Source organism: Artibeus jamaicensis, unplaced genomic scaffold (assembly GCF_021234435.1).
Source record: "Artibeus jamaicensis isolate MK-2021 breed Jamaican fruit bat unplaced genomic scaffold, CSHL_Jam_final contig_519, whole genome shotgun sequence".
Lineage (NCBI taxonomy): Eukaryota > Metazoa > Chordata > Mammalia > Chiroptera > Phyllostomidae > Artibeus > Artibeus jamaicensis.
The window spans coordinates 5,157,576-5,170,280 of record NW_026521871.1 but is presented as its reverse complement, the minus strand read 5'-3'; the positions used below and the strand labels follow the sequence as shown (position 1 = coordinate 5,170,280).

Genomic DNA, 12,705 nt, shown 5'->3' with positions numbered 1-12,705 from the left:
TTTAATACAACATGTTCCTATTTATAAATTCTAATTTTAAAAACATTTTAAGGGTGAGTTTGAAACTTCTGCCTTACATATAAACAATAACATGGAAGGAGATTTAGCAGCCCCTAAATCTAGCAGGACATGCTTTCCTAGCATCTACCTGTCCTTCATCCTTGCTAATATACCCTGGTCTTTCTCAAGAATTTAGAACATGGCAATGTGCCCAGGGAAGACAAACTCTGTCCTCAGCCCAAGAGGCTGAATCATAATTGGCCTAAGCCAGTGAAGGTAGCTAAATTATCCTTTGCCAGTGGCTAGTTTTGGAGGAGATAAACATGTGATCCAGTTCTCACAAAACAGAAACAAAAAATGCTACAGAAATATTTTCTTCTCTTAAAAAAAACACACACACAAGGCCCTTTTTGTCCCCTTCCCTCCTAACCTTTGTTGGCTACTAACCTGCAACACTGTAGTATTGAAAGCCTGGTGGCCTTCTTGTGAATATGAGGCAACAATCCTGAGGATAAAGGCCCACATAGCACTGATGGTGTAATGGAAGTGGAAGGGGCATGGGTCCCTGTTGAACAGCTAAAACAGGCTTCCTGTTCAGAGAATAGTAAATGTCCTTGTATTTTAGGTTGGGTTTTCTGTTACTTGGTACTGACTACATTCTAAAGAAGGATGTCTCTCATCTCAAAGTTCTAGTCCTTTGTTTGCAATATCTCTAATGTGGAAAACCATCAGCAACATCAAGTTTATGTATTTGGAGTCTGTGGCTTGATGTGAGATAAAGCTCTGCCAGTTGAGAACACCCACACTCTGCTTCAAAAATTTAAATTATACTGTTAGCTTTTTGAGATGAATGAAATACTTTACAACATTATATTGCAAGGACTTAACTGCTCTCATGGTTGCCAGGCAACAGGGTAAATGCTGCCTAGAAACAAAATTCACAACCCTTGACTCCCTGAAGGAGGTTCTTTCTCTATAACTGATATGCATGTGCCCAAGTCTGACACTTCCCATCCAGCAAAGGTCATGGTGTACATATCTGCTATCCAACATTCCCAAGCTCATTATACTGCCAACTTATATCATTCTTGATCACATCATAAATTGTGGTTTCTGCATGCAAAGCCAAATGACAGAGTGAAGACTGTCCTGGGACATAATTCCCCATCCTTTGGCCTGTCTCATTATATAGACTGATTGGGTACCACCCTGGCAAAGAAAAAGAACATGTAAAGGTTCTTATCAGCCCAAAGAATCACTATCAGATGAACAGAGTTTTGTAAACATCTTCCAATATTCAAGGGAAGTTTGAGTCTTCACAGTGAGTAATATGGTGAATTTTAATAATGCCTCAAGTCATTTTTAAAAACACATGCACACACAGGCTATGGTGCGCTTATCATTCTATTAGTAAGAAAATTTCAAAATGCAAATACAGATGATGTCCTATATTTACATTTCATAATAATCTGACTGTTTTGTTTTTACATGTCAGTTTTTTAATACCTTAAATTCATAGAACCATGGTTTGCAAAAATAAGGAGAGACCCTAAGATCAAGCAGTTTAATCCAAGAGAATATGGGATACACAGCTCCTTAGGGGTCAACACAGAAAATAAGTTGTTTTACTCCTGTATTAATGAATAGTCTTTTCCAAAATAACATGCGTGGTTCCTCATGAAACCAACCCTTAATTGTGGTGGTAATGAAGGTGAGAAACAAATTAATTTCAACCAGATGACAAACCAAATTCTCCATTCAGCCATTGGTTACTATGCTAGTCAGAGTTTGGTTAAGCTACACATGAGACACTCCCTTAACTCCCTACCCCCCAAATCAACAGTGGCTTAAACACACAAGCTTTTATTCTCTCATTTAACAAGCTTGAAGGTAAGCAATCCAGGGCAGGTATGGCAGTTCTACAAATTCTTTACAGACCCACATGCCTTCTAACTTACTACTTCTCCGTTACTACAGGATGGCCTTCCTTAACATAGTCGAAAGCTATAGATAAGGCATTATATCTCCATCCCAGTCAGAAGCAAGAGAGAACTTTGACACCCTGTCTCTTTAAGGATTCTCCTAGTTTGGATTCTCCTAAAAGCAAAGCCTCAGAAAAGGACCTAGGGCATAGGCTCAGACAGCTTATTTGCAAGGTGATCCTCGGAAACTGGATTAAGAGAAAAGGGGAAGTATGAACTAGAAAGGAAGGGGGACAGTAATAAAGCATGCATCGAGCTGGTTATATCTATGGGCAACTGAAATTATATCTTGAGCTTCTGGAGACCACATAAGGAACTGTGCAGAGGGTATCTCACAACTGTGCATCTAACTGACGAAGACTGGGGCAATTATCTATCAACTCCAGGTTCTCCAGAGGTCAAACTGATAGAGCCTGGCCACAGCCAGGCATTCACCACAGATCACATGGCTAGCATAAACTTTTCAGCATGGTCCAAGTTCTCAGGTATAAAAAGTCACTCCAATCCCACAGAATATTTCACGGTCTCCAGACTATTTCCCAGGATCAGTTAAAGATAGTCTTTTCCTCCTATCATGCAGAGTTTTAACACCCCCAAGCCTGCTAAATTAACTAACCCTTTACTGCGCAACCTGTTTGGTGAGAACTCAGTCACACAGCCATATCCACCTGCAATGAAAGTAGGAAAAGCAAACTTTGTTCTTGGCAGCCATATATTTACTTAACATTTGGGAATTCTTTACTGTCTTCTAGTGGTTCTCAAACTTTAGCATATCAGAACAACCATGTGGAGAGCTTGTTTAACTCAACTGCAAACACCTCACCAACCAGACCCCTCCAGTTTCTAATTCAGTAGGTCTGGGGTAAGGACTGTAAATTTCCATTTCAACAAGTTTTCAGGTATATTAGCTTTCTCTTGCTGTCAGAACAAATTATCACAAACTTAGGGCTTAAAACATTGCAAATTCACTATGTCACTGTTCTGTAGGTCAGAAGGCTGACATATGTTTCACCAGGCTAAAATCCAGGTGTAGGCACAATGTATTCCTCTCTGGAGACTCCAGGCAAGGCTCTGTTTCATTGTTCATTCAGGCTGCTTGCAGAATTCAGTTCTGAGGTCTCTATTTCCTTATTGGCTGTGAGCTGATGGCCATTCTCATCTTCTGGAGGCCACCCACATTGCTCAGCATGTGGATCCCTCCCTCCCTGCCCAAGTCAGTAATGATGTTTTCTGTTCTTTCAATGCTTTGAATCTTTCCTGCCTCTTGTATCAACTCTCTTGATTGCAGTCAAAAGCTTCTTTGATTTTAAGAGCTCACATTATTTCATTGGGCCCACCCAGATCATCCAAAATGATCCCAACATCTCAGCTCATAATCTATAAATTACATATGCAAATTACCTTTTGACACACTCACCCATTTTGGACATTAGAGTATAGACATCTTTGGGAGAAGCCATAATTCTGCTCACCATACCAGTTCATTCTGATGCTGCTAATTCTGGGACCACACTTTGAGAAGCACTACTATAGCAAAGGCAAGAACGACCAGTCTCTTCTGCAGCAGTTTATTTTACATTGTTTAAAACTGTTGCTAAAGGCTTGTAACAAATGAATTGACTGAAATTTTAGCTCTTCACTGGGCCCTATGTCTACTCAAAAAGTAATTTAAAAAGGGGGCACATGCCCTGGCTGGTGTGGCTGGAGGAGGGATGATGAAAGGACTACATTGATGTTTCTCTTTCTTCTCTTCCTTCCAAGATAAATAAATATAATATTTGGGGGGGCACAAAGGGAGACCCAATAAGAGAAAAACAAGGATCTAAAATCATCCCAGGATTACATAATCAAGTCTTGAATAATCTAGCCATTTCTTACACTATATTCAGTGAAATTCTTAAGTAAGAAAAAGAGAGAGAATGCAAGCAAGGCACTCCTGGAAAAAACAATAGATAAAAAGAACAGAATAGAAAATGTCTGTTAAGTTTAACAGATGTTTTATGGCAGGACTATCATAAAATGCCAATGGATGTTGTGAACTTCCAAGGATGACAGTTTCTCAAAACTAACTGACCATGGACCAGTTTCTTTGTGGCACATATCATGGAATTAAGCTCCTTGGAAAAGCAGTAAAGGTGGCTTTGGTGTGAGGGGTAGTAAGTCAATGCACCTTCTAAGTTGGTGCTTTTCAACTTTGGCTGCACAAAATACTCCAAAAGGTTGCATACTATAATCATCTCAGAAGCTTTAAACACACACAGAGTTCACACAACCCATGAATTCTGATATAATTGGTCTGGATCGTGGCATAGACACAGTGGCTATTTTCCACATTCCCCAAGTGATTCTAACAGGCAGCCAAGATAAAGGACCCCTATTAAGCTGATGAGCCTGTTCTCCCAACTCCTTTAGACTGTGCAGTTACTAACCACTGTGAGAAAACAAGGTATGGTTCTGTGTATTTTAATTCTTGCCCAACCAAATCAAGAGTGTGATTTTGAGAACTAAAGGAGATAGTCTGTAGTAGCAGGGAGCAAAAAACAATTTCACACCTAACAATACCATCCTTTCTAACATCATATCCTGCCCAGATGACTTTAATCTTATGATATCCCTGAAATTTAGCTCAATATCCCACACATGGTATTTAGTAAGTAATGTGGTATTTTTTAAATATACCTTTTTGATTATGCTATTACAGTTGTTCCAATTTTCTGCTTTTGTCCCTCTCCATCCAGTACCCCCATTCCCTCCATCATTACCACCTTATCTTATGTCTATGGGTCATGCATATAAGTCCTTTGGCTTCTGTATTTCCTATGCTATACTTAACACCCTCCTGTATATTTTGTTCCTATCAATTATGCTTCTTAATCCCTGCCCTTTTGCCCAATTCTCCCCTTTCCCCCTCTAAGTTGACAACCCTCCAAATGATCTCCATATCTATGATTTTGTTCCTATTCTGATTGTTTGCTTAGTTTCTCTTTTACATTCAGTTGTTGAAACTTGTGAATTTATTGCTGTTTTAATGTTCATAGTTTTGATCTTCTTTTTCTTATATAATTCCCTTTAACATTTTATGTAATAAGGGCTTGATGATGATGAACTCTTTTAGTTTTTCCTTGTCTGGAAAGCACTTTATCTACCCTTCCATTTTCAATGATAGCTTTGCTGGATAGAATAGTCTAGGATGAAGGTCCTTGCTTATCATCACTTTGAATACTTCTTGACAGTCTCTTATTGCCTGCTCATTCCCCAAGCACCCTTCACTTAAGTTCTGGGAGGATCATCCCCATCCTTGTGCACCCCAGCACACCTCTTCAGTTACTACCCAAGCTGAATTCCAGTCCGTAAGAGGCTCACATGCTCCAGTGCCTTTGTACTCTGCTCCAAGCCAGTCAGGCCCTGTAAAAAATAAATTTACCCCAGTTGCTGCTCTGAAATTTTTTTTGAAAAATCAAAACTATCAAAAAACTTTTGAAAAATCAGCTGATACGTCTTATGGGAACTCCTTTCTAGGTAACTCTGCTTTTCTTTTGCTGCTTTTAAGATTCTCTTTTCATCTCTAACTTTTGGCATTTTAATTATGATGTGTCTTGGTGTGGTACTCTTTGGTTCCAACTTGTTTAGGACTCTGTGCTTCCTGGGCTTGTATGTCTATTTCCTTCACCAAAATAGGGAATTTTTCTTTCATTATTTTTTCAAATAAATTTTCAGTTTCTTTCTGTTCTTCTCCTTCTTGCATCCTGATGATTCAGATGTTGGTACATTTGGAGATGTCCCAGAGGATCCTTACACTATCCTTGTTTTTTTTTTTTTTAATTCTTTTTTCTTCTTATTGTTCTGGTTGAATGCTTATTTCTTACTTATGTTCCAAATCGTTGATTTGAATCTTGGCTTCTTCCCCTCCACTGATGGTTCCCCATTGATTTTTCTTTATTTCACTTAGTGTAGCCTTTATTTCTTCCTTTATGTTGATGCCATACTCAATGAGTTCTTTGAGCATCCTAATCACCAGTGTTCTGAACTCTGCATCTGATGGGTTGGTTATCTCTGTTTTGGGGGTTTTGTTCTGTTCTTTCATTTGGGCAATATTTCTTTGTCTCAACTTGGCAGCCTCTGTGTGTTTGTTTCTGTGTATTAGGTAGAGCTGCTTTGACTCCCTGTCTTAGAAGCATGGACTGTTGTAGAAAAGGCACCTACAAATTGTGTGGGGTAGAGACTTAGGTAATCACCAGGGCAGAGCTACTTGCTTCACCGCTATGTGGCTCTGTGTGGGGGGAGGGTTCAGAGAGGAGACAATGCCTCTGTCTGGCTTCTGAGATTTGCCCCATTTCCAGTCACTTCATACACTTCCTATACGTGTTTGGTGCTCTTCCAGCTGTCTGTTGTCTTGGTGCTGATTCCCAGAGTGTGTGGGTTTGACTATGTTCTAAGTCTGTGTAAGCCCTTTAAATGGAGTCTCCTGAAAATACAGCAGCTTCTTCTGTACCCCGACCCCCACTGGTTTTTAGAGTGAGAAGTTATAGAGATTATCTTTCCAGTACTGGAAACTGGAGCTGTATGGTGGCCTGAGGCTGGGGTAACTTGCTCCCAAATTATCCCTTCTGAATTTTATCCACCATACATGAATGTGGGACCATCCATTACACCACCACCATCTCTTCAGTCACATCATGTCTCAGCTCCTCTCCACTCATCTCCACAACTCCACCCCTCCTCTCCATCTGGATGAATGTGGCTTCTTTAAATCTTTGGTTGTCAGACTTCTATACAGCTCAATTTTCTAATTGTTTTGTGTGTTATTGTGTTATTTTTTGTGTTATTAGTTGTAATTCTTTCCTGGGTTACATGAGGAGGCAAAGCATGCGTACCTATGCCTCCATCTTGACCAGAAGACTAATGTGATATGTATTCAAACATGAACAAAGCCTTCCTCAAAATGCTATCCTGAAAGAATCAAGCTTCAATGAAACATTCATGCACACTAACAATGAACAGATAAGAGGATTAGATAATGGAAGATTAGATCAGAAAAGTGTATTTTGATTGGCATGGCACCCTGCACACAGACCTTAACTGATCATTATTTAATGTGTGAGAGAATAAATTGATTAATGAATTCATGAGTTTCAGCATAAAAAGGTAGACATAACTATGTCAAAGCATGAAGTAATTGGTTGAAGGCCAGATTGTGGACTCCACAGCAGGAAGTAAAGTTCAGAGAAGAGGTAGGCATTCAACATACTGTGTCTCCTCCTCCAGGTTTGTGTAGGTCACTGAACACATTTCACATGCCAGTAAAAATTACTCAAATACCTCCACTGAAATAGAAGGACTTGTTGGGAAATTTGCAAATCTCAGCTGCCTCTAATTCACCTCTTTCTCCCCATCCTATTATATTCCATTTTAATCTCTCTGGCTCCATCTGGATGATGGGAGAAGGAACAATGCACAAGAACTTCTTGCTTTCTGCTCCTTTTCTTTGCTAACAACATGGTGCTGCCCAGCAATTGCCAATTGCTCCTTTCCAGGACACTTTTTGAGAGCACCTCCTTTTGACAACCCTGGGTAAATAACAGCAGTGTTATGTCTTGTGGATACATATACTACTAATAACTGCCCAGTCCTAAGATAATGTAGCCTGCCATCCAATGTTCTGTCATTTAATTCATGGTGCTGTTTATCTTGGCTTCAAGAGAATGAATTATTGGTCTATTCAGTAAGTCTCATACCACCTTTCCTCTTCTCCACTATCATGAAAGTTAAAATTATTTATTTATGAACCAAACAATTTACCAGACCTGAACATTTTAACAATGCAATAGCACTTATGGAGGTTTTTATTTCAACTTTGTTAGACATACAATATCAAATTGTATGATATAGTCTAGTCAACCTGGACTATAAGTGGACAAACTTGCACAGGAAAGTAATACATGGAAGAGGGTAGAAATAAAAGATGAAAAGAACCCTCATTCTCAATAATGTTGCTGAATTCTTGAAAGGCCTTATTTACTTCATCTACATCTTAACATTTTTGTTTAAGTCAGTTGAACTGGGATTTCTAATATGTTCATCTAAAAGAATTATAAGTGATACAGAAAAATACCTGCTGAGCCCTGGACAAAGAGCTGAGTTCAACAAACATTAGTCTTCCCTTCTTTCTCTCATACTCCAAATTTATGAGGTCTGTCCATAAAAAGACCAACCCTTGTTAATATAATAAGAATGGTTTCCAAAATCTTGATGTAACCTCGCAGCCAAGGAGAGTGGACTGTAAAGTGCATGTGTGAACAATGATGGCTTCACTGTACTAGTCAGTGGAGGTGGTAGATGCTATTGAGTGAGCACGTGTATTATGTGGCCATCACATTCAAAATGACTGAATAAAGCAACAAATCTTCATCAAATTTTGCATTAAGTTTAAACATTTTTCTTCCCCAGAAGATATTCAGATGATTCAGAAGGTCTCAGGTATGGGCAAGTGTTGATTGGTAGCTTCATCAGAACGATGTGCCCGCTCATGCATCCTGTCTTTGGCCAAACATCATGTCTCATGCAGAGTTTTTTTGTCAAACATCAAAGCACCCAGGTGACTCAGCCCCCTTACAGTCTAAATTTGACACCCTGCAACTTCTGGCTTTTCCCAAAACTAAAATCACCTTTGAAAGAGAGATTTCAGACCATTAATGAGATTCAAGAAAATACGACAGGGTAGCTGATGGCAACTGGGAGAACTGTATGAGGAACCAACTGCCTACTTTGAAGAGGACTGAGGAATCAGTGTCCCATGTACAATGTTTCTTGTATCTTCTTCAATAAATGTCTCTATTTTTCATAGTGCATGGCTGGATACTTTCTGGACAGACCTCCAATGTATAACAAATTTGTTTATAGTTTGTACACATAGTTTACAGAAAATGTGAAAGAATAAAAGAGGTAAACAGACCTTTCCTTCTCTCCCAAAACATGCACAGGAGCCCAATTTTTCAATTTCAACATAAAGGTCTTAATAAATGATGAACAAAGTTTTCCAAGGAAGGATTTGTGCTGCAACAGATTATATCCTGCTAATAGGAATTATAGGTCTTTTCAAAAAGCCCTGAAAAATAAGAGACCTCCCTCCCTGAGGTCTTGAAAAACTGGCCAGAAACAATTCCCTAGATAGATCAGGATAGATAGAGTGTGTGCTAAGAGATCAACGATTTTCAACCTTTTCCATCTCATAGCACATATAAACTAATTACTAAAATGCTGTGGTACACCAAAAAATAGGTATAATTTTGATTCATTTACACTGAATGGCTATTGTTGTGTTGGCTGTTGTCATTTTTTTAAAATTTGACAATATAAGGTGAAAGAGGTCAGTGCCCTTGACTAAACAGTCAAATATTGCATGTTTTAAAAATTCTTGGCTGTGCCACAGGACACCAGTTGAAAATCACTGTATTAGATCATAAGACAGCATCTGTTAATTGAATAGGCATACACTGTAATAACTGTGTCTTAATCAAGCAATGAAGACTGACAAGTTACTTGGCCTATGAGGCTCTATAGTTAGAAAATAGGCACTTTTCTAAAAATGGCATTGATTTGAGCCAAGTGACTGGGCAATTACTCAATTTAGTTCCACACCACAGATTGAACAATCTCCTTTTCCCATATCCTATTGTATCTGATCCCAATGGATAAGAATAAACCAGCCTGAAATATACTTAGATATCTTCTATTTTGGTGAAAAATAAAATATAAATTGCTTAAAGCCTGGAATATTATCTGTGATTTGTGTCTAATGTCCAAAAAGTACTTACAAATGTGAACTCACCACATTCTACCAGCACTACAAAGAACTCATGAGTGTTCATGCCTTTGGGGGTTGCTTTGTGTGTTTTCTCTTTACGACTGTTGCTCCCACCCCAGAATGTGGCACTCAATAGAAGGACAAACAGTGTCTTGCTGGCCCTGTTCCTGTGTCATTTTGCTGCATTTCCAGTTAATGGCTTGACTGTAATGACTAGCAATTTAAATAATGGAGGCTGAAGCAGAGGCAGCTAAAGGACACAATGCAGAAATTGCCACAGTTTATCAACATCACTGGCACCCAGCTCTTCATCACCTCCTTGAAGAGGGTCAAAGTAGTTAGAGTGGTGTTGTAAATACCAACTAAAACAAAGCAGCTGTTTACTCTTGATTCGGCATGGGGTATTTATAACAAACAAGTTGCATTTCCCAGGCATGGGTTATTAGACACGAGAATGTAATTGATATTAACCAACTTTCAAGCTCCAGTAACTTTTTCTCACTGCACATCAGTTTAATTTTTTTAAAGCATAAGTAGTGCATGCCAAATGGAAAACAAGAGTAAGAACACACAAAACCCCTTAAGCCTTTAGTACTTAGTGAAAAACAACTAACTCATTTATCTTATAGAATCCTTCAGAGGTTTGCCATAAACTCAGAAGAGCACACCACAGAGTCTTCTCTTTTTGAAAGGGCATTTAAGTGATTTTTGAAAACAAGACAGCTCTAACTACAATCTTGTTTTTGTTCAGAGCTAGAACAGTATGGAAGAATGAAAATACTAATTCTGCAGTACTGTTAATACAGCAGAGGTTGAATATTGGTCCATTGTTCTGTTTCATTTGGAATATAGGGTAATGGCTGACTTAGTGTTTTAACATTTTAAAATCCTTTTCAGCATTTTTAAATTGAGAGATTTCTCAGAGACTGCTGGAAGCTCTGACCCCACATGAGGCAACCATGGGGGCAGAGTTAAGGCTGCTGCCATTGGAGTGGGGAAAGCATTCAGAAGTTTTCCTTGACTGCACTAGCTACTGTAGTCTCCCTGCCACTGAAGCCAAATGTCAATTACCTTCCCTTTTCTTAAGTGTAGTGTTAGTTTTCTTACAGTAAAGGTCAAATACAAATATTTCACATTGGTATATCTCCATCACAAGTAGAAAATAAAGATGGGATAAGGGGACTGAGCATTTCAAGAAAAATGAAGAAAATGAGGACATAACTCTCTACACTACAGAATGTCTTACCTAACCTCCTTTTCTCAGTAACAGAATCTATCCAGGTGGCTTCCAAGGGCATTTAAATGGGTGACCCTTTGTAAAAAGCATCAAGCTGGAAGTTCTGTGGAAGCAACGCCAGACATGGAAAAGCAAGGCTCAGACAAAACTGTAAAAACCAAAAATGGAGAAGCAAGCACTCTTCCTGTATGAAAAACTGAGCAAGTAACAAGTACATCCTGGTGTCCTGCCAAAAACATCTTCATCTCTGGCCAAGCTCCTTTCGGAAAATAAGTCAGGTACTACAGGAAGCTGCTGTCACTCTCTGAAATCATCTGGACATTCGTGGTGAGAACTGCTGCATCAGCCTTTGGTCTGATCTGTAGCAGTGAACCCTCACTGCCCACCTAGTTTTATTAGCTCTCTTTCCTTCTGTGAAGGGTGGGAAGAGTGCTATAAGGGATGTTTGTTTTTAATGAACGAAATAAACACACATGCACACACATACTCAGAAAATATTTTTTGATGGCATCCACCCTCATAGGAAATTTCACTTGAAAATCTTTTTCTAGTTACCAAAAGAACTAAGTGTTAGGACCTAACAAATCTGAAAGGATGTCAAGTTAGGAAGTCCACTGCATAGAAATAAGCTAAAAAAGCTAAAACCCTTCAGAGAACCAAACGAAGTCAGTAGAACACATCATCTTTTTCAGTAAATCTCATACTAAAGAACCCAAGGAAATCTTTTCAATACAACTGAGGAAAATTAAACAAAGAGTCAAGTAAGGAACAAGTGTATATTAATTTAATACTATCTACCAAGCACTGTATATACATTTCAACACATTTTGATAATAAACAATACTTTATTTTTTTCTTCATTTATTTCTTTTTTAAAAAAGATTTTGTGTATTTATTTTTTAGAGAGAGGGAAAGGGAAGGAGAAAGAGAGGAATAGAAATATCAGCGTGTGGTTGCCTCTAGTGAGCCTCCTACTGGGGACCTGGCCTGCAACCCAGGCATGTGCCCTGACTGGGAATCGAACCAGTGACCCTTTGGTTTGCAGCCCGCAATCAATCCACTGAGCTACACCAGCAATGATTTGTTAACTGCCTTCTATGTGTCAGGCTACTCCAAGGATATAAAAATTTAAAGATATGGTTTTCCCATTGTTCAAGTTTTGAATCTAACAGGGAGACACTCTGGTGAAAATAATAATTGTTATAAATATGATAGCAATGACATGATGAGTTAGTAATGGCTGTCATTGTATGCATACTATGTGCTAAGAATTGTGCTGAGTACTTTACATATTTTCATTTAATGCCTCATAAGTGTCATCTGATCAAGATGCTAATATCATCTTCATTTATAGATAAGAAAAGTGAGCTATAGAAAGACTAAGTAATTTGCCTAAGGTTACACAGCTAACAAGTGCAAAATCTGAGATTCAGACACTGCCAGGTTTCTACACCAGGTTCACAGATTATCTGCCACATCAGACCAATAATACCTACAACAGAGATAAGCCAAGGACAATAGAAGCAGAGTGGGAGACCCTTAAATGTTTTTTTTTATTTACAAAGCACTTTTCCATACAGAGGATAAGCTTCCAGAATTCATCAGCCACAAGAGGTAGTATTGGTAGAAAAAAATAATAGCCTTTCAAAATGGCTTAGTCAAGGCATGAATGACAGAGATAC

The 12,705-nt window shown here is 38.7% G+C and overlaps 1 protein-coding gene across 4 annotated transcripts in view; it reads right to left on the bottom strand.

The window, feature by feature from the left end:
* FHIT (fragile histidine triad diadenosine triphosphatase) overlaps nt 1-12,705 on the bottom strand; it is a 1,463,343-nt gene that overhangs the window by 1,297,703 nt on the left and 152,935 nt on the right. The window lies entirely within an intron of this gene.